Raw genomic sequence first — 23,873 nt, 5'->3', positions numbered from 1 at the left:
ATTTCTTCCAGTTCCAGTGTGAAAATTTTCATTAGAAATTAAAGTTTATTGATTTTTGAGAGTAAAATTTGAAATAGATCTGTAGCAATACATGTATTCAGACGAAACCGTTACTGTATGACGTATACTGACAGATAAAATAAATCAGTCTGAATATTATCTCTCATCTAAAGATGAGACACACAGGAGTTTACCTAGGAAAATGTCACGCTACGCCGATGATGATGTAATGTTACATTTTTGTAAGTAATTCTGTTTTTGAAGCTGAAAATGAAAAGCAAAACATGATTCTACTATGGTGGAAGTTTATTATCCCAAAGTTTATTCCCCCCTCAAAGTTTGGCCTGATATTTTAATATACTAACAGAAATATATAATATATATTGAACAGTAAAAGCTAAATAAATGAAGAAATTAATAAAGTATTTTTCTGTGTGCTTTAAATACATTTGTACGACAGCGTATTGGGGTCATTGTAGATAGAGAAAAGATTTCTGAGCTTCTAGACAAAAAATGTAGAAATTTCAGAGTTTGAAAATTGGAACAAAAATCTGAAATTTTGAGATTAATCTAAGAAATTTAACAGAAAAAAATCCAGTGATATTTCTGAGTTTTATCTAAAAATTTCGGAGTTTTTTTACTCACAAATTTTCCACTTTTGGAGCTCAGAAATTTCATTGTACTTTCTAGAAATTGTATAAGCTTTTGGCATAAATTTACTACGTTTTTCCATCTACAACAGCCCTTGTGCTAGAAAAAACCCCCTGAAACTTTCAGATTAGTCTTAGAAATTTCCTTGTTCTTTCTAGAAAAATGTACTCCTTTTTTTCTATGTATGACAACTCTAATACACTGTCGTACATTTAAGTTTCATATATGTATGTTTACCAGGGGTTCATGGATGACTTTTAGTACTGCTGTCATAATTATATAAGTCATGCTTACAGATGCGAGTTACTATGCTGACATGAAACTCTCACTTTCATCCTGATAGGATTTTAAAAAGCTGTAATTTTGTTTATAATGAGTCAACAAATTAGAAACAAAGTATACATGCATTCTGCAAGAATCGTCATAATTACCTGCTTACACTATGATGAATAAACAAACACAATCTCTATTTCTGTCCCTTGACTCCAATCCCTCCCTCTCAGCAATCCCTGGTGCAGCCAGCTACTTCGTGCTTGGGGAGCAAAAGCAAAATCAAAGTGCTCTGTGAAATATGGCTCGGATTTGTTATTAGGTAAAGCCTTTGTTTTCCATGGCACGGAGGCAGGATGGAGGATTTAAGCTTTATTATCGGAGAGCGTACAGATTAGCCAAATGGGAAGCAGCAGCCGCCGCCGCCACATCGCGCTGCTTTTCAAGTTGTTAGATACCAAAGCTGGGTGTGTAGAGAGAAGTGGATAAACATTTCATCACATCCTCCCTCAGGTTTTGGTAAAATGTTGGAAGAAGAAAAGAGAAATTAGGTGTAAATAATGAGCTCTTGACTTTAATTTCCTGTCATGTTGGGAGGTTTTTAATTCAAATTAAAAAAATGTTTTTTTTTTTTTTTGTCCAAATCCTCTTCAAGCGTTTCGCTTCATTGGTCAGGTGTAGTGGAAAAGGAGTTGCTCATGCATGCTAAAGGGGATAAAAGCTGCTCTTGGCGACATCTATTTCTAATTTTTTAGTATATAATTACATTATTCGTGTGCATGTGACAAAGCAAAACGAAAAAAAAACAACCTTTGAAGCCCAACCGCACGTGCACTTGGACATGCAACAAACATGCAGTGCCTCTGCGAAGGGTACGGCGAGTGCACGGCCGCGCTGTCCTGTCATCTTTTATTCAGCAGGCCACTGTGCGTCTATTTTCAGCTCTGCACCACTCCGCAGAATGAGCTGCTTTCTAGCAAAGAGAATGGGCTCATTTCAGTTAAACGTTCCCCTTCACTTCCCTTTTCACTCCCACAGATGCAAACATCTGCATCTGTGCAAATTGCACATCGGCTGCATATTCATCGCCGTTGCCGTTGCCGCCGTTGCCGTCGCCGCCGTTGCCGTCGCGTCTTGTCCCAAAGCTGCGGCGCCGTTCAACTTCTAACAGCAGGGTGGCAAAGTAATTTAAATACTGCTCCTCTCCACCGATTCGGCTGTAAAGAAGCAGCTGATATACAGTGTTTAATGGCATTTGGAGACTGGCAGCCTTTAAAGAAAGTGAAGTGGAAGGGTGACTTTGCAGCTCGCCACTGTTTGAAGGAGAAGCGGCGTTGAAGGGAGGCTCCACAGGCCTCTGTGGGAGCCACATTGAGTCAGCAGTGGAAGCCTGAATAATTAGAGGCTAGCTCTGGGTCTCTGTCATCATTACACCGCTACGCGTATTTAATATTCAATGAGACTTTATTTTTTATTTATCTTGTACGAGAGTGGGCGAAAGGGCAACTTTGCTGGAGGACGAGCCACGTGCCAACAAAGATATGCTAACATGCGCTCATGTGAGAGCTCAGAGGGCTGTGAATGCAGTCTTACTTGCACGTCCGCTCCAGGCGTACTGTTGCGTGGCTCACGCTGCTGTACAGAAGCTACAGATGACGAATTTGACCCCAGAGGTCAACGAAGTCGCTCTGGTTGACCTTGGTGGGAAGTGAAGCTAGACTTTCAAGTCGAGTCTTGTATAGCAACTAAAATGTCTCCATGTACGTACAAAACATCTGGAAGTAAGGATTTATTAGACATTTTATGGGCATTTAAAAAATAGTATACCAATAAGTTTTTAAATACATCAAATAAATAATCTTTTCCACCTCTAATGGGACATGCAGCTCTGGAAAACATTAAGAGATCACTTAAATTAATCACTTTCTCTGATTTTACTCTTTATAGGTTTATATTTGAGTAAAATGAACATTGTTTTTTTATTTTATTAACTACTGACAACGTGCCTCCGAAATTCCAAGCAACAATTTTGTATTTATTAGCAGAAAATGAGAAATGGTCAAAATAAAGAAAAAGACTCAGTGCTTTCAGACCTGTAATAATGCAAAGAAAACAAGTTTATATTCATTTAGAAACAACAATGATAATGTTTTAACTCAGGAAGAGTTTAGAAATCAATTTTTGGTGGAAAAACCATGAGGTTTTCAACAGGGTTCAGTGCAGTGGGCTCTTAATTTTTTTCAGATCTGTATTTCTGCAATTCAACAACAACAAAGATCAGATATATATTACTCTCCCTTTAACAGGTTAGGATAGGTTTATGGTTTATATAAAACATGTTCATTATATTTTTTTACACAGAATAGTTCTTTGGTAATGAGATTTCAATCTCATCACTTCTGCCTATTTTGAGCTGTTTTAGGGCGTCTTGTCGCTCTAAATCCAAAAGCTGCTGCTGGCCACGCCCCCAACTCAACGTTTACACTCTCAAACAAACGTGTAATTATGCAACCATAGATCTTTGAAAAGCACTAGTAGAGCCTCCTTCACAACCAACAAGAATTGTAAGTCAACAACAAAATGCCTGTCTTTTTCAGCAGCCATTGTACAGCAGTAAAACCAGCTGACCAAACGTGCTGGAGCTCAGTGTGGGTTGTGAGGTAGCGTTGATTGTGTCTTAACAATCAGGAGGTTTTTCATTTCCCAAACACCAAAAGAAATATTAACTTAATTCCTAAAGGCATTCATGAACCTGAAGAAAAGTTTATTGAAAAAGTCTGACATGGAGTTCTGCTAATATGCCGGAGGGTATTATATTAAAAATCTATGTAAAGGTGGTGGGCTTCATTAATCAACATGAAGTGTAATTAAAAACGAAAAGGGACAAGCTTGATTAAAGTTATGAGTTACTGGCAGAGCTGTTGTATTGGGCTGTGGTTTCATATACACGGTTCTGCTTAATGAAGTGATCAAATATCAGTTTTGCTCAAATGTAGCCAATAAAAAGCCACAACTTTGTAGAAGAAAAAAGTTGTAAGTGGTTTTTTTTATGCTCATATCCTGTTTGTTTACAACCTGCCTTTTTATTTTTAGGTTCCCATAGTGACTGCAAAACCGGAGAAAACAAATCTGGAGGTCAACTCATTCAAGAATATCTGGAGAAGCCGGCACGCAAAACAACTTTAAAGGTTAGACCTTCCTCTTTGCTTATGTCCTACCTTTTATCTAACAGTAAAAGCCAGCGGCGGTTATCGCATGCTAATATATTCCCAGTGGGTTCCTGCATGCATTATGGGCCTGGATCCAGGGTATTTGCAAACCTCAGACATGTTGGCATGTTGTTGTGCAGAGAAGAGAAATTTCTCACCATTTTTCCATCAATCCTCTTAGCAGAAACATACCTGCTGCTGGTGGCTGATGTATTGCTACCGTGCATTGTGCAGTGGAGCTCCATTTGTCTCAATCACACAATTCTTCTGTTATCATTCCAGCTCAGTTACTTCTGGGAATGTCCCCCAAGCATAACATATGAGGAATACTGCGCATATCCATTACACAAATAAAATGTGAGGCCAGGTTCCTGTCTTTACAAATGGCATTTTGGGAGCAATTAAAGAGACTAGCTATGCATTTAGCTGAAGAATAATCCCAAATATCAATATTGGCATTGGGACTAATGGCCAGTGGACATTTATAAATAAATGTTGCACTGTACTAATTGGGCAGATGGTGTTTAAAAACCTTTCTGCTGTTCAGTACTTCAGCAGAAAGGTGGTGTTGTGCGCTGGATTCTAACGACTGACAGTCAGTCTTTACCATTAAGATCCAATTGTTCTTAGGACATTAGGTTTTCCAGAGGAGATTTGACCTTTCTAGAAGACATTACAACAAAATGAACAATGTAGGTTTTTGGGAATCCTCTGGTCCTTAGACAATATACTGAAATGTTGAACAAAAAGCTTTGGGTTTCTGGAAAATAACCATCAAATTTAAGATAAAATGGAGTCAAAAGTCATTAGACAAAAAAATTAATTATTGAATGATAACGTCTGAGATCACTTTGAAAACAGCTAAAAGTTGTATTTAGGCTATTTCTGTCTGTCTTTTAATGATTCAGGTGAAAAACAGAGCCACTATAACGGAATTACTGAAAACCAAACTTTAATAAACATCCCTGGATGAATGCAAACGCTAAGATTATATACATATATAATCCATTTCCTAACATTCTTGTATATTCTGTATATTCTGTATAATCTGTATAATCTGTGCATATAGCTCCCATATTTATATTTATATTTATACACAATATCTATATCTCTTTGCCATAACCCCTTATAGTCCATACATACATAGTATTGTACATCTGTAAATAAATATTTATATCTCGTAGAGCACTTCTGGATAGATGCAAACTACATCTCGTTGCTTGTACTTGCGACAGTGCAATGATAATAAAGTTGAATTCTATTCTATTCTATTAACATCTTAAAAACTAAGATATGCCTTGGGTTGTATTAGCAGAGTCAGATAAACAATGAATTTTTCATGAATAAGGTCAAATTAAAACATCTAGACCTTACATATTTCAAACATCGCCTGCCATTTAATTATTTTATCAGAAATAGTAGTTCATAGAAAGCCTGTTGGACATGAGTCGATGCATTCAAGGACCAGTTCAGAGACATTTTTTGATCAACCATGCTAACAAGGCTATAAAAAACATATAAAATATATAAAAATATATGTTACACCATAGCCTCCTGGCAGTAACTACTTTAAATAACTCTAAAATACATTAAAAGAAAGAAAACAAAGTCTATTTAGCTGCTGGATGAGGCTATAAGGGGAATGCTAATTTTAGCAATGATTAGTTGACCTAATATCGTAGCAACTAGCAGTGACAAGCTACATAAAAACTACTGAATCAGTCTTACAGTCTGAAAATGGTTTGTTACAGAAACTATTTAGACTCCTACTGAAACTAAATCTTATTTGGTAATATCTAGCAGCTAATAATCTACTGGTTAATGCATTCCCATTAGCTGCTACTAGCATAAATATGCTAACAGCCCCATATAATAAATAAATAAACTAAACAATCAGCGAAAAGATAATAGCTGTGCTAAACGACTAGGCTAAGTGGGATTAGCAGTAAACAGTGGCGGTTTACCGTGGGGGTCACAGTGGGGTCAGTGTTTGTTTCTCGGGGTACAGAACAAACGAATGAAACAAACAAAAAACATTTCAGCATTTGATATATTAAGTGAGTCACTTGTGTCTACAGAGCTGCAGATTGCTGGGCATTAGCTTTGTAATGCTAACGATTAGCATGTATGAACTGTTAATACTAGTTCACAGCTTTTGATTTCATCTTCTAATGCAAGCAGGTGAAAACCAGAAACATTGAGTGATGTAATTCTCTGTGGCTGTGTTTCAGCTCAGTGTTTGGGTAAAAAACTCGTAAACATTTTATGCTCTGCTTGAAAATTGCTGCGGGTTCTTTCTTCTAAATTAGCGAGCATCCTGCCTTTCTTATTCTCGCTCAACAGTCCCAAGCTGAGTGGACGGCAGCTCATTGCACGCCCCTTTAAGGTCTGAAGCGTGAGCAAAGGGGAGAGAGAAAACTGAGAGAGATTACATGCTAATGTTCCACTGCAGAACCAGAAACTGTCAAAACTCGGGTCTCAGGCCAATAAACATCTGTCTTTATTGATCTCATCTTCTATGCTTTTTATTTGGAAATATTGTCTATCAATGTAAGTTTCATACTACTTAATTATCTGGAAATCATAATAAAAAAGGATTTTATATGGAGTGGTCTGCTGGCTTATTGGCAGCCCTGGTAAAAATCCTTATAAAGGCATAAACTATATGGATCTATGACTGCAGCAACATAATCCTACTCTGAAAATAATAAATCCATGAAATCATGTTGAAAACATTTACTGGCATCCCTAATGTAAACACTTTGTACATAACTGTTCCTTCTTATTTCTGTGGTCAGACGCTTGATAACACTAAGAGGAAGGTGGATTTTGCAACCATTTCTGATTATTTGATCTGGATTAATATCCTACTAAAGACCCAGAGTTAAACAGGATTTGTATCTAAAATATCCTGATATATCAAAGAGTTTCTGATGCCGGGCACTCTTGCCAAAGTTCAAAGTGAGATGGAAAGTATTTAAAAACTGACCCGCAGCATCACAGATCATCACAAAGCTTCAATGAAATCTATTTCGCATAAATAATAGATTTTTTTTTAACCAAGGAAGGGACTTTTAACCACTGAATAATTCCCACATTTTGTTTATGATATTGTGATTAAATGTGTTTATTTTAGATTTTTGCTTGCTAACAATGTGGCATTGCCAACATGTTTTGTTTTATTTACAACTGAACTAAAAACAGAGCAGCAGAACCAGCCATTTTGAGCAAAAACATTAGTATGTCTTCACGTTTTCTTAAATGTAGGTGAAACAACTGTAGGCGGCCATGTCAGAGCAGATCACGTAAGAGTTGGCTAGGGGAAATATGTACAATTTGTGCCTCAGAAGTCTTTATTGAATAATTGACCACTGATCATTAATGTGACTCTAATTAAAGGCAGCGGACTCATTTATCCGCTGTAGCCATGGCGGATGGCTTCCATGACTGCAGCCACTTTAAGGTGGAAAATCAACGTTGAGGCTTGTGTGTGTGTGTCTGGGTGTGGTGCAGAGATTGTGGTTTGGCTTTTTGTGAATTTACTAAACCACAGCAACAAGGAAACAGAAAAACGTTTAGAGGGAGAAAAATGGAAAAAGTGAATTGTAAATCGATTAATTGTTTAAATCCCTTCCAGGAACAAACATTTAATCGACTTACACTTAATTGATTAACTAATAATGTCCACTTAGATCTTCTTTTATGGTGCGTTCACACCGGATGCGTTTCGCGCGTCAGAAATGCGTCTGACGCTTCAAGTTGGATGTGTGTGCACTTCAAGTCAGACGCTTGACACGTCAGGCGCGTCAAAATCTCTCTAGGCGAGCGTTGAGAGGAGCCGGTCTGTTTGTACAATGGCGGATGAAATGGAGAAAATGGAACCAAAATATTATGTAGTGAAATTCTGCAATCATAATGGAGGCTCACATTTCTTTACTGAACATTTTGAGTTCAGTTTCTTTTCAATGGTGACAGTTGATAACGACACAACGGGCGTTGGAGTCTCTTGGCTTTTTTTCCTCTCCCGTTTACTATGATCAATAGCGAATTAAATATTGGGATTATCTAGGTTTTATTTACTGAATTCAACAGAATATGACATCGGGTGCCTGCTTGAATAAACCAGATAATTCTCAGATTTTGTGAGTTTCACAAGCTGGCTGGACGCTGACGAGGGTCGCTATTAGTGCTGTTTTTGTCTGACCAGAGCCCAGTTTGATGACCTTTAACCCACATTAGTGCCTGCATCACCTGGCAGGACACCAACTATAGATTACACACATAGCAGAGTCTCTGATTGGTTGACGCTCCGCATCAAGCGGCGAAAGTTCAGATTTTTCAACTCCAGCATCAAACGCTCGAAACGCTTCAATCTTGCAGCAAAATGAGCCATGACGTGTGTCCATGTAGACTTCGAATGTAAACCAGGACACTCAAATTGCGTTTGGTGTGAATGCAGTCAGTGTTGTAGTTTGGCTGGCATCCAGAAGAGAGCGCCGCTGGTCATCCTGAGAGGAACCAGTTAATACAGAATTAAAGATGGCGGCACCATACCAGAACGGGAAAATGAAACCGTCCAAACAAAGTCCGATTTGGGGTTCTGTTATGAAATAAACACTCAAGAAACTCCTAAGTTTCCCCTGTACGCTCCTTTATGACAGCAACGTCAACATATTAGAAAACGTACGTTTTTAATAAAATGGCCGCTTATTAATTAATCGTTAGTCAATCAATAAGATTAATCAACTTTAGATTAACCCATTATTCAGTAACTTGCATCACTAATCCCTGGTAATAATAAAAACCTCTAAAAGGTTTGGAAATAATAATAATAAACGCCCTAATTCTATCATGCTTTCTTCTTTTTAGCATCTTAATTAGCAATAAACACTATAAAAGCAGCAATAAAATAAAGAGGTTTGACTTAATAAACACTATAAAAGCAGCAATAAAATAAAGAGGTTTGACTTTACCTCAAGCCAGAATTGATATGGAAGCCTAATAATATTAAATATCCTTGCATTTTCCTTCTCTTCATTTATTTATTTAACTTTTAATTAACCAGGAAGTCCTTTAAGATTACTGTCCATGTGCAAAAACCTGCTGTGCATCTGAAGCCTCAACACTTCAACTCTTCATTTTATTTCCTCCCTTTTGTTTCGTTCTGCACATTTTCATTCAGTCCTAAAGCAGTTAACGATAAGAGACGCTGTGCTGCCCCTGAAGGCTGCGCCTCCCCCTGTAGGGCCCGGTTCTCAAGAACCGTGACGGCTGTTATTTCAGACGTCTCCCCCTTTCGCTGCGGGGCGCCATGTTTACGCTGCTCGTTGCATTAAAAGCAAGCGGAGGAATCACGCAGCAGCCGATGGAGTGATAAAAACGGGCGGGAATCTGTGCGAGCGGACATGTCGGCGAGCGTATTTCACTCCTTATGTGAGAAGTGCCGAGTGTTTTATGGATCTTTAATCCACATGCTGTGTTCTGGCTCACTGAGAACGTGAAATAAAAACCACTGGTTCCTGAAAGGCTTTTCTTTTTTCCCCTCTAAATGTTAAAATTGTTTGTAAGTGAAGGGAAATGGCGGCTCCTGGATTACTTAGAGGTAAAGGAAGTTATTCTTGAGTTTCAATAAAGTGAAGAACAAACAGACTAAAAAACTATTTCTATCCAAGAGATGTTGTTGCCCTGAAACCTGATAATCTTTTATTCATCGATTGATATATTTATTGATTTTTTCTTGACATCCCAGAGGTATTGGAGATTCTTGTCATAAATGATGCAATTAATTTATATTGATTATGAATCTTATTTAAATCCGATTTTGTACATATTCTTACTGCGTATTTTAATATTGTGTCTGTTTTTACATTAGAATGTGTAATGCACCTACAAATAAAATTTATTTTTATTATATTTATTAAAATTTAGTTTTCATTGATTACGCCTGATGTTTAAGATGCTGTAAATCCCTGTTGGTGGAATTTGTAACTCCAAATTATTAGTGGAAAATCCACCTTTTTTTCATAGAGCATATTAAAATATTCAAAAGAAAATGCAGTTTGAGAAATTTAAATACTTTGACACAATGCTACATGGAAGTTTGTTGATATGGGGTATTAGTGAAAGTGAAAGGATAAGCAATTGTTTCTTTCCATCAGCCTGGAAAATAATAAGTTAATTTCTTAACAAGTTCATCACTTTGCAACACAAATAGTTTAATAACAAGTGGAAAACATTCATGATAACTTCTGCAGTTCAGTATTCACAGATTTTTCTCTGAACTCCAGATTATTTGTGGAAAATTTGCGTATTCTTTGGAGAGCAGAAAGAAATATTGCTTAGGAAACTGAGATACATTTTGCCTAATTCTTCTTTACATACTATTGGCTAATGCTTGCAAACCAGCCAATCCAGGAGCGCCATTTATTTTCCTTGGTGGTGATTGGCTGAACCACCAGAGGAGAAATAAGGAAGACCGTAAATGTTAGCTTCTTCTGTAGCGCTAAGACGGTTTCCACTGCATATTATAATATATTTGGTGTTTTCACTATTAAAATATGAAGTTGTAAACATTTTTAGAGGAGATCTGAATAATGGGAGTCCTCTTTACACATCAGGTAAATTATTTTTTTAAGCAAACATGCTTGGAGTTTCTGCTTTGGTACTCAAACAGCGTTAGCTTAATAACAGTGATGATGGGTGGCAATGCTTTGGATATTTTTTTTTAAACTTTTTTGTAAGCAAGTAAAAAGTGAAATAGTTTTCCTTTTAAGCCAGCTGAGTGGCAGTGCGCATCAACAGGTGGGGCAGAGATAGTTCTGTTTGTTCTTCCATACTGCTAGAGAAAACACTTTTCAAAAAGAGAATAGTACTAAAATTGACCACTAAATGATGAACCGTTGGTGTTAAAACTTAATTGTTCCCCATGTAGACACAGATAAATCAAAATCACATTATAAAACATTACAGAGGAAGAGTTTCTGTATTTTCTCATCAAAAACACTGTTTTCACGAAAAAGGCTGAGCAGAAGCCGATAACATTTGTATTAATTTTAATAATTACTTTTTCTCTCCAGCCTCCATTTTAAATTTGCCAAGGTAACCATCTGGTAAGTTGAAAATGGAGTAAAATTTCCAATTTATTTTCAGTTTTGACTTTCCATTTGTTCCTGCAATCAAGAGATCAGCGTTGACAGGGTTTCTACACAGGCTGGAAATTTATAGAGCTGTAGTTTTTTATTTTTATTTTATGGTTTCCAGATCTGAATTAGAATGGAAAAAGAAAACAGAATAGAACCTTTATTCTTTGTCACATTCTTTGCTAAATAATTGTCTAAATGTTTATAAAGTCAGTTCATTAACTGATATCTAATCAATTTAATAATCTAATTCTATATGGTATTTATTGTAGAAAGATAAAAAGGAACATTTAGCTACATAAAGTTAAAACATATCCATCATCAAATAGGTTGCTTCAGTACCACAATCACACACGGTAGTGCAGTTGTACCACTAAAATGGTACATTTGTCCAATAATGTATGTGTTAAGTCAAAGATAGCTTTTTTGTCATTCAATTTAACCCCATATTTCTGCAGCAATCCCCAAAAAAGATCAGCAAAAAACAGAGAAAATCTATAGGACAGACTGAGGGCTTGGATTAGTTTTCTATATCAGCAAATTCCTAATTTTAAAGGGCAAATGCAAAATGTGCTTCTAAAAACCCAAGTTCTTTTAAAAATAGGGCCCCATTTGGTGTCTGGAAAATGAGATGTTTCAAAAACCTTCCGATGGCAAAGTTACAATTGACGGGTTTGCACCGTTACCTAGCAACCCCCTCCCCCCTTCCTCCGAAAAAAAAATAATCCTGCTTTTTTGGCAATAAGTTAATGATTTTTGGTTTCAAAAATCGTCTGAATATGACGTCACAAATTAGCACACACTACCCAGCGAAGCCAAGCCTGTTACCTAGCAACCCAAGCAGACACGACTGGTCAGCTGGTTTTACCACTGTATGCTCTGTACAATGGCTGCTGGAAAAGACCAGTGTTTCGTTGTTAACTTACCATCCAGAAACCACTTGCTGTCTTCTTGTTGTTGTTTTTTTTTGCAGGAGGCTCCACTTCTGCTTTTCAAAGATGCACAGTTGTATAACTGCTTATCTGTGTGCAGCCATTTTCTTGTGTAATTGTAAACGTTGAGTTTGGGGGGACGTGGCCAGCCGCTGTTTTTTTTTTAGATTTAAAGTGACAAGACACCCTAAAACAGCTCAAAATAGATCAGACTGAAACCTCATTATTTAAGATTGATTTTGGACAAAAAATGTTTTGTACAAGCCATCCTAACCTCATCAGTGAAGCATAACAGATCACCTTTAACTGACCTGGTAGGATATTTTCTAGTATTTTTCCTTTAAAAAATCTCAAAATTTCAGTCTGAACAAAGATGTCATTTAAGTTGATAAATCTTTAGAAAGCGCTCTTTCGGCTCATCAGCTGTACAAGGCCTGGCAGGTCTTACGCAATTGATCTGTCAGTCCTGAGAAAACCTCAAATGTGGGTGATTTTTCTCAGCGGGGTTCATAATTAGGAGCAACACTTACAGAAGGTTGCTCAGTCGTTTTCCATTTTCCAAACATACTTTCGAGCGAAGACAGAAACGCTGCATGAATAATGAAGAGGAGCATGTAATCTGCATTTGTTTCATATGAGAAAGAGGAGCAGACGCGTTGCCTTGCAGCGGTTATAACAGGTAGCAGCACTGTTGTTGATGCTGATGTGGCCTCCGAATGCTTTTCGGCTCGGTTATATAACGCATTATGCTGCGTAGCTGGCGTGCGGCTATTTATAGAAACACTTTGATGTTAAAAACTGTGTGACACACAGACACAAAAACATCAATCTAGAAGCAAAACAATGACGAAAATAAGCTGAATAACTAATTACTAACTTCTTTGACTACAAGTAAAACCGATTTTTGTCAATTTGTCCACTGCGTCCTAACCACTTGTCCTAATCCTTCCCAATTTGGGTGAGTCAATCTTTCAGCTCCCCTGCATCCGTCTTTAAGAGTCCACTTCCTCCCCTCCACTCAGACACATATAGACAGACTACCTACAGTCTGCGTTTCCTTTTGTTCATTTAAATACCTCAGAGTCCAGAGATAAAAACCATTACAGGGCGCAATGTGGTGTGACGGCGTTTCTGATCAGCTACAAAAAAAAGAAAGGAAGTGCGGACAGAAGCATTAGAGGCTTTAAGTCTCATTTTCTGGAGCTGCTCTGGTAGAGTTTAACTAGCTGATTGCTTTGTTTAGAGCCACAGACTGGAAATTTAAAGCGTTGCGATGCTCTGCCCACAGGTTTGATCGTTCCTGCTGAATTTTAAGCGGCTTCGCGGTCGCTATCCATCAGGTAAATTGAACATAAATTTACACGGCTGTTTTCTTTATGAACATAATAACTATGTACATAAATAATTTGCATTATAAATTTAAAGTAGATGACTGTGAGTCAAAGAAATTGCACTCTATACTTTTTTTGTGTTTCCAGCGCAGTCAAAATGGAGGTTATTTTTATTCACAAGCAGCAATTTAGCATAATTTATTGGTGTTACTGTGCAAGTTTGTCACAGTTGGGGAAGCAAGAAATTCATTTCTGCTTTGCCTGCAAAATCTTTTTATGTCTCTCTGTAGATTGATGCAGCCAGGTTTGCATCGTCAGAACTATAGCGTTTCCATCAATTTTAATGTAAATTTTGGAAAAATACTTCTAAGCTAGTTGTTTTTGCATAATTGAAAAAAGTTAAAAAATACAGCTAGTTTTAAGAGAGCAAGTTGAAGTTGTTTAACCAGCTTGTGTTCTCAGACTTTTGTATTAAAACATTAAATCAACCCAATGTTACAGTTGAAGCAAAAAAATGGAAAATGAACATGGGAAAAAAAAAGAACATGCTAAATGTTTTGCTAAAGTTATTTGCATTTAGCAGGGCGAATCAATCTACTTTTAAACATTTTTTACGTTTAAGCTGTTTCACCATATTCTGTAAAATGTTTTTATTTCACTTAGTTGTACACTTTTGTATTTCATGTTAGAGTTGTCAGTAGCTGTGTTTCCATTGACCATATACAGTACCTACACAAATTGGAATTATGAAAACAAATTTGCTTATTAAAAAAATGTAAATTAAAAAAAATGTCAAGTTAAGAAAAATATTGGCACTAGGATGAGATGGCTTTTTTGGCTGTATTAAAATTAGTTTATTTTGCAAAACTGCAACAGAAACACTTTTGTGTTTCCATCACACTAATAGTATGATCAACAACTGGATGTTACTACTGGCAGAAATGGCAAAAAAGACGACAGGAAGTGGCGGGAGGCTGATGGCACGGCGTGTTTCTTAATGACTTATCATGTGAACAAACTTACTCTTGTGTGATTTTAATTGCGTTTTTTAATTTACAGCAGATTTGCATAATTGTGTTTTTTCAACATTAAGGTAATACAAATTAGGTAATGAAAACATAGCTAATAAAACCATGAGATTATAAACCCAAATCCTGACTTTAGGCGACATTTTAGTAGATTTTTCTGACTTGAAAGAAACCATAATTTTCAAATATAAATAGCATGCACTGTTATTTCTTCACATCTTTATTAGCACTTTTAAGTCTTAGCACGGAATTAAAGAAATATGAAAGTTAGAGAACAGATTAGCAAATTCTGAAAAACAAATTTCTTAAATTTTTTCCCCAGATGAACATTTGGTATTTTAAAGAATCAATGATGCTTCAGGTTAGCATGTAGCTTCTGTGAGTATTATTTGACAAAGCTATCTGAGAATCCGTGCGTTTGACAGATGCTTTTACTGAAAGTGACTTACAAATGAGGATGTAAAAATGAAGTTAATATCTAAGCCAAGAATAAGCTACTTAGAAGGAAAACCACTTGTCAGGTTCTATCAGAGGTGACGGAGGTGACAGTGTAGAAATAGTCTGCAGGCGTAGAGGGAAATGCACGTAGAGCTACTGCAGTAGATCAGAGAGGGAAGTACACACATGGTAGATGTTAAGGTGGAATAAAATGAACTGTTATGGATTCCTTATATTTAAAAACTGATTTATAAGTCAGTCATTCCAATGATATGTAGATATACCACCCATAAAATAACACATGCAGTGGTAAATATTGTACTTAAAAAAAAACAACTCTTTACATCATCTTTTGCTTAGAGGTACTTTTAAAAAGTATTCAAAAAAATATGTTTAAATACTGAAACCTTAAGCAAAAAGGCCTACTTAGCTGGTGACATTTCAGTCTGTTGCAAATGTTATAAAGCCAATCATTCAAATCCAAATATTTTCACCTTTTTTCACACTAGCGTGCTCATCTACACACAAACCACAACGAAAAAGAAGAAAAAGTATTCATGAATAAGCATCTATCCAAAATAAGCATTTACAGAATTAAATACTGATATGTTAGCAATGCATTTAGCAAAACCCCCCATAAAAACACATTAATTCTAACTATGTTTATCGATGTTCTTGTCGAGAGTGCGTTTGGAAACCTACATGTAAGCAATATTTATGGTAATGTTAATGTGCTGTGGATGTTAAATAAGTTGTTTTAGACAGAATTGAAAAACAATTGCTAGCATTTTCAGCATTATAACCCGGATATGTCAGCCATAAAAATGTTGTCATATTTGGCAAAAAATTTAAATTTCTTTAAAATGGATGTTCAAGTCAATTCAGTTAATTTATTTTGCACAAATTCAGATTTCTAGGCATTTTACAGATAGTCAACTCAATCAACTTATTAAAACAGATACCAAGTCAGTTACGTCTATTCCAGTTTAATCTTAGTTATAAAACAATGCAGTCAAGTTCAGTTTATTTTATAAAGTGGTTATAAACTTTTCTGTCTAAGAAAACACGTCAGTTTGCATTGAGCCACTGACATGCAGCGCTTCATGTTGTCATAGAAAATAAATGTAAATATAGCATGGATAAGAAGTAAACTGATGACATTTTGTATTTTAAAATTGTTGTAAAGCTATTTTATCTATACAGTGTAAACTAATTATTCAGTCTAAATTAGCAAGCTAATGTTAGCATTTAGCAAAAAAATTGCTTTTAAAAATACCTTCATACTTTTAATGTAAACAAGACTAAACTGTTGATGTTGTGATGCTAAAAAGCTAATATGACTGGCAGTAATCTATTCATTATTAGCAGTTTTAGCATTTTAGCATGCTTATTTTAGCATTTAGCAGAAATCCTAAAAATAAAACTTTAATCATATCCAGTATCAACATTTTTAGTGTCCTAGCATGCTAATATTAGCATGTACCGCCGTTTCCTCTTTAAGTTCTTTAACAGTTTTGTGATAAACTACATTTATAGGTTTCATGATGCGTTTCAGCTTCCAGCACTGCCAGGGTTAATTAAGCATAAGGCAGCAGAACTGGGTTCACTGGAGCCTGCAGTAATGTTGTGTTTTTATCTCCTTTTTACTAAGAGAACCACATGTCGATTTCCCTCCATGTCGACCATATGCTGCGCTAGCCACCTGCTACTCCACATTTATGTGTTTGAATCAGCATGTTATGACCTCTCTGAAGCATGTGGCAGCCTTTAAACAAACATCTTGATAGCCCAGCATTGAAAAACCTTTTTTTATACGGGAACCTATAATGCATTTAGCGCTAACCAACTCCTTGGATTACACAGACAAGATGCCCAGATCAATCTTGATAGGTTTGTATCTTTAGTAGCTTTCCATGTGGACAAGATAATGAGAGAAACAGACAGCTTGGAGATGTAGCACCAGAAATGGTAACGTTTATTCACTTGATTTATGACTCTGCAGCTGCATTTGCAGGCTGAGGGTGACTTTAAATGAAAGACCAGTAAAGACTGCACAGTTTTAAGCCTCATTTCAAATATTCCCTCACAAGTTTAGCTCTAAAATAAACTCATTGAACGCCACAATCCTGCTGCACGAGTTCGATCCGAGCGATTAAAATGGCTGACGAGAGCGACAGCGGTGGAGAAACAGGAAGGAGCGCGGCATTGACAGCTCCCCAAACCGAGCTGCCTTTCAAGATATCGCAGCCACCGCAGCAGCCAAAAAAGATAAGGCTCCAGCCAAGATATCAAACGGCATCAGCCATTAGCAGCCGCCATGCGCAAACACTTTTCGTCACCAGGCGCTGCGAGACGGCCCAGGGCCACCTCAGGGTGTCTGAAACACACAGAGCACAAACAAAACCTGCAAAACTAAAAAAACAAAAACATCAGTTAGCTGTGTCCTCCTTTTACTGTACACTGGTACAAAATCCAGATAACAGGTTTAGCTTAAATACGTTTGGCACGTCTCTTGGGAATAACACGTGATGCGGGTGCAGATTGTCTTACTTGTTGTTGCGTCATTATTTATAGCGGCACCCCGGCGTGAGAGGAGGCGCTGACACCTTGAAGAGTAGTTCTGAAAAGCCTGACGCAAAATCTTCCACTTTTTAACAAATTAAACTATCCCACAAATAAAATTGAACATTAATTACACGATCACGTTTTAGAAGGCTCTTTTAAAAATGATCAGCCAGCTGTTAAATGACTCACACAGAGGACTAATTACAGGGAAATTATGGCCTCTTTTTATCATGCACCTGCTGATTTCTATCATCAGTTCACCTTTTAAATTAATGTAGCCGAAATACGCCTAATATCGTACATTTTCTTGCTTTCCCCCCCCCCATCATTTTATAGCCTGTCAAGTTAAAAAAGACAGTACGCCCTCTCTCAAGTTCTCCTATTTTATTTATCGGCGGATAATACAAATGATGAATGGAAGAAAGATAAACTGAAAAAACTAAGCATAGCCTTCCTGTTTCCAAAGGATTTAAGAGTTTCTGATAAAGATATTTATATTTGCATAAACACGCCTATTAAAGCAATAGTTTTTGCAGGTTGTTGGTGTGAATCTTTAAGGTGTTTATTTACATAACGCCAAATGTTAGTTTTTTTTCAACCTGGGAAGTTTATTTCTAAACAAGTTCATAATTTTGGAACAAGAATAACAAATGGGAAACATTAAAGACAACTACATAAGGGGATTTTTCTGTGGACTCTAAATCATTTGCGGAAAATTCACTATTTGCGTATATATAAGTAGATCATATTCTGCAGAAAATACAGTTTTCAATGTTCATATTAATAAAAGGATTATTCAAATCTTCACTAATTTCAACCATTCACAGGGAGTTTTGGTCCCTAAATATTGACGTTAAGCCTGAAAAATGTATCACAATTTAATCATTTCATATCAGTCAGTATCAGTAACTATTGATTTTTTGTTTTTTTTGTTTTAAATAACTGAAATACATCCAGACTGGCGTTATTCTGTATGTCAGACGTTTTATCTATCGATATTGATCATGTGTCTATAACAATTTATTTTGTTATTGATTTATTGTCCAGCCCTAGTACAACAAGACATCTGGAACAAGGTTTTTCAGACAGAGGAGACCAAAGTTGAGTTGTTTGAGCATAATTCTCAGCAAACGGCAAATTAGCACTAAAAACTAATACTGTTTTTAGTACAAAACTAATACCATAAGACATCTTCTGGGATTTAGTTCACCTGCAATTAACCGAGCCATATGTACAAAGTACTAAGTATGTTGAGTTATGCACAGAAAGATTTTTGCTTTGTGTGGTGGAATCGGCTATTTTTATTCTGAAAACTTTAGGATTTGATTTAAATTATTTGAAAACCCAGTAAAGGTCGGATCTCTTTTATTATATCCTGATCAGAGGTTGGCAGAGTATCCAAAAATTTTACTCAAGTAAGAGTAGCACTACAACATATTTTTACTCAAGTAAAATTAAAAAGCAGTCATCCAAGACATTGTTCAAACATGAGTAAAAAAGTATCTGGTAAAAAGTATCAAAACGATCAATAATTTAATATTCAGACAGATCAAAATATAAAGTTAAGTGGAAATTTAATTTTCATGGACAAAAATGTCAATAATTCTTATAAGTAACAAAAAACAACAAAATCAGGCACAAGAAAAGGTTTCCAAATCAGTTTCTTTCAATAAAAAAACTTATAAAACTTTAATAAAAAACTGCAAGTGTGTATCTGTCTGGTGAGTTTTTGGTTAAAACATGTTTGTTTTTCAATCAATTATACTCAAGTAAGACTAAAAATCGTAGTAAAAATATTTTTTTTCAAATAAAAGTTACATAAGTACCGTATTTTCCGCACTGTAAGGCACACCTAAAAACCTTCAATTTTCTCAAAAGCCGAGAGTGCGCCTTATAATCCGGTGCGCCTTATATATGGACCCATATTAAGCCACAACAGGTCTCGCAACTACGGTAAGCAGCCGCCAACTTCATTTTCCCCCGTAGAAGAAGAAGCGTGCGGTGCACGGTGGGTTTTGTGTAAAGACCCCAAAATGGCTCCTATTAAGAGACACGCTTACGACGCAGAGTTTAAGCTCAAGGCGATCAGTAGACCACGGGAACAGAGCAGCAGCGAGAGAATTTAATATGAACGAATCAATGGTGCGGAAGTGGATTTATATTGTGATTGCACTAACGTTTGATTTACCGTAACACTATCAGACTGTTTTTTACGTGTTTATTGAATCGAGGAAAAGTTCCCCTCCACTATATGTTATACCTTGCTGTTGTTAAAAGATAAACTGTGTCACGAAAATACCACGTCACTGACTTTACCTCGGGGAAAATAATAAAACAGCTGTTTATTCATTTTGGGAATAAACAGAGTTTTCAGAACGCTGGTTTGTAATCTATTAATAAAGTTTGACTGACCTATCTGACTATTTTGTTGACATTCCCTTTATCGCAGTTCCATCTAATGGATGCATAACGTAACCCCAGCCTCTACTGTAGCGTCTATTCTATGCGCCTTATAATGTGGTGCGCCTTATAGTGCGGAAAATACGGTAGATGTAACTACATACTACACAACTCTGATCCTGATTCATGAAACCCTAATTGAATGAGGGTGTACTTAGTTGTTAGCCTGACAGTAGAGCGTAATGCGTCCACAATATGCTATAACTTCGGTCTGACAGAGCGTGGATCTCGTTCTGGATGGCAGGAACACTCTTCCTCTTCGCTGAGGACACTACGGCGCATCGCTGACGGCAGTAGATTCATCATTCTCCTCATAACGCCGGATATGAATCACGCTCGCCGCGCCGAAGGAATTGCTTAAGAGTTGTGAGGTTGTCCCGTTCCTCATCCATTTCCTCTCATCCATTTATCTCTGTCTACCTCAGGTGTTTTTATTTTATTTATTTTTATACATTTTTCATAATCCTCAAATTTACTGTCATCAACGTGGAGCCACTGAGGGTCTTAACTTTACAAACAAGACGAAGATGAAAACACACAAAGAGGCAGACGGATGAGCTCATCATGACATGAAAAGTGAGGTAATCACTTTGTCGAAGGCACACACGTCTTTAGCCGCCGACAGCCGTGACCGCGCTGTGTTTGAAGGGTGAGTTTTGGCGCCAAGCGTTAAACATCTCTCCTGAAAAGACGCTACACGCCTCATTACTGTGGCGTTAAGAAACTTAGCTTCACCTGATAGTGATTAATGTTCTGCAGCTTCTTAGTTCGGGGAAGATTCATGTTCTGTTGCACCCTAAAAAAGCAGAATAATCTGTTTGTTTTTGTTTTTGACATCTTGTTGCCTGCTTTATGTTTTCAAACAGGTTCTATTTTAGTGCTTTCTATATTCCGCTGGTCAGGCAGCAATGAGGTTAATTGCATAATGCATTATTTAACAAAGGAGTCATTAACCTCCCCAGGTTCATTTGAAGTGTTTTTTTTAAGTAATAAATAATAATATTAATTTGCCATTGTACAGATATAGATTTTTATTGCAATATTTTGTTTTACCATTCTGATAAATAATAATTTATTAGTTGTCTTTTTAAGGTAACTGCATGTCTGTAACAGCATTAATAATGCCACAAAACACAAATATTGTTCTTACAAACATTCATATTTGAAATATGCTTCTTCAGGTTGCCACTTAGTTAAAAAAATGTGATTTATATCACTTAACAGTACACCGTAACTGCATTTAATCATATTTTGGAAAGATATTTATTGATGCTCTAGTCTAGTGGAACAAACAGAAGTAAATAGCAAAAATAACATTTCCTGTCATGCTGTCAGTTTTGCTTTGTTTTCCAATAACTGAAATTCAGCATGGCAACGATAAATCAAAATTCTTATCATGATAAGACATTTTTCACGATAATGATCAAATAAATTCCCACCTCAATTCTCAGGTGATTTTTGTCCAATATTAAAATATTTTTGATGACATGAAACATTTAAATGGGCAGTATTATGTAAAATAAACTTTTTAAAAAAAAACTTTACATCATGTTTAATGTTATTCCCTCATCAGAAACGCACACAGAGTTTTGCTTTGGTTCTTTCATGAATGTTTGAGAAATCATTTAATCTTCATGGCAACAACTCTAAACGACCGGGTGGATCTAGCCCCGCCTTCGAGGATGAAGCTCCTCCTCCGAGCTTTAATTTCCAAGCTTCAGACGTTCTGCCTCTCAGAGCACGACTCCCTCATTGAGCTCCTTCAGACTAGCCAGCAGCAATTAGCAAATATCGGGTGGAACTGCTCATCTGCTGAGCTCATTAAGGAGCTACTTCCCAGTGAAACGCTGGTAAAAACATTGTTAAAGGGTTAATAGAAGAGCCAGAGTTTAGAGACAGAGACCCAATTTCAATGATGAAGTAAAAATTTTTTGAGTCATAGTTGATATACAAGTTATTGTTTAACAGCTGAAGTTAACATAGTTACTTGATTTTGCTATAAAATGGGGCTTTTTGCCTGGAAAACAAACAATACTGCCCCTTTAAAATGTGACGGTGAGGTAGTGCAGAACAAAATGTTAATACATTTAGAAGGTAGACATCGTAAGCAAACACTTTGAGATTCTTCTTCGTAGATTTTATTCACAGACATCTTTATTTCTATTCATGAAAATGATGCTTACTTTTCTTCATTGTACCTGCTAGCAAATCGTTCTGCAGAGAAATGACAGGAAAATGTTTGCGGTGTCTCAGTTTCCATTCCCCCTGTATAAAGATCAGCTCACGTGTGCAACTATGTCATTCACACGCTTCAGACATGAAACCCGACTTTTGTCTGTGTTAAAGTCTGTGAGAAAGCCAAAAGTGAGCGCCTTCTGTAGCATTTGTAAGTAATTGCTGTAATTTGAAAACAGATTTCTTGCGTCGCCTTTATCTCTTTGGTTCTGTGGCACTTTGGAGAAAATTGTCTGAAAAGACCAATTTAACGGTTTCACTTTCTATTTTCTTTATACAAAGTTCTGCTTCGTGTAGAATGTACCTGTGAATAGTTTAGCTTTCTGACACAACTCTAATGTTGCTAAAAAAAAAACTTCTCCCATAACCTTTCTGCTGCTTTTTGTGTGGCTTAAATGAGCTGCCTGCTGTTTTACACCCGGAGTCCAGATTGAGTTAATCAGACTAGTTGGGGTTTAATGGAATAAAAAAAGAGTGATTAACACAAAAGATAAAAGCGAATTTGGTCTCTCTGGAAGGAGTGTTCAGCTGTACTGATAATGAAGTTAACAAAGAAACCTGCTACTGCTGAACAAGAGATTTCTCCACCAGATTACAGCTGGAATCTGTATTTGCTTCAAACTGGGAGTCATTTTAATCCAGGGCGTTTCAGTATTGGAGAAGAAAATGTAACAAAATCATCATCTTTTTCTCATTGGTTAAACGGACCATGTTGAAGCTTCACACCGATCAATAACGATCCGATCAATGACTGTTTTGCCAAATAACCCCTCACACAATCTCAAATTTAGCTAACCACACTCCAAAGAAAGAGCACAAGATAAAAATCTATTTAATTCACTCCGTGTCTTGGATTGGATAAAGAGAAAATGAGAGTGAGATGGATATAATTTAAAAAAACACTCCAGTAATGTCTAACGTGAGAAAAAAAAAAGATTGAAACATGTTAGAAATCAATAAAAATTAGGATTTATTTAGTTGTTATATGTTTAATTTGTGTGAAACAATCTGGACATTTAGATGAGGATTGTTACGTTATGCGTTTTAGACACTTCTGCTCGTTTGTTAATTATCAAAACATATTTTCTTGATTGTTTCTCTGTGGGGCTGCACAGTGGCGCAGTTGGTAGCACTGTTGCCTTGCAGCAAGAAGGTCCTGGGTTCGATTCCCGGCCAGGGTCTTTCTGCATGGAGTTTACATGTTCTCCCTGTGCATGCGTGGGTTCTCTCCGGGTACTCCGGCTTCCTCCCACAGTCCAAAAACATGACTGTTAGGTTAATTGGTCTATCTAAATTCTCCCTAGGTGTGTGTGTGTGTGTGAATGGTTGTTTGTCCTGTATGTCTTTGTGTTGCCCTGCGACAGACTGGCGACCTGTCCAGGGCGTACCCCGCCTCCCGCCTGGAACGTAGCTGGAGATGGGCACCAGCAACCCTCCCGACCCCATTAGGGACAAGGGTGAACAGACAATGGATGGATGGATGGATGTTTCTCTGTGCTGCTAAACACATTAAATAAATATTTTTGTTGATTTTTCTTTTGCTTAATGTGTAAAGCGAGGCAGTTTTTGTTGCTAAAATGCAGTTTAATGAAAATGAGGTGAAGGTTTAATGAAG

General features: G+C 36.7%; 1 protein-coding gene across 4 annotated transcripts in view; it reads left to right on the top strand.

Annotated features, from left to right (window-relative positions):
• Positions 1-23,873, top strand: part of nlgn2a (neuroligin 2a) — a 245,369-nt gene that overhangs the window by 42,463 nt on the left and 179,033 nt on the right. For all 4 annotated transcript variants that reach the window (XM_028038897.1, XM_028038898.1, XM_028038895.1 and 1 more), the window contains exon 2: positions 4,015-4,109. The gene's annotated coding sequence lies outside the window, so the exon portion shown is untranslated. The remainder of the gene's footprint in view (positions 1-4,014; positions 4,110-23,873) is intronic.

The sequence above is a fragment of the Xiphophorus couchianus genome, chromosome 14 (genome assembly GCF_001444195.1).
Source record: "Xiphophorus couchianus chromosome 14, X_couchianus-1.0, whole genome shotgun sequence".
In the NCBI taxonomy this organism is placed as follows: Eukaryota; Metazoa; Chordata; class Actinopteri; order Cyprinodontiformes; family Poeciliidae; genus Xiphophorus; species Xiphophorus couchianus.
Note: the sequence above shows the minus strand (reverse complement) of the source record. Positions and strands in the feature narration are given on the sequence as shown.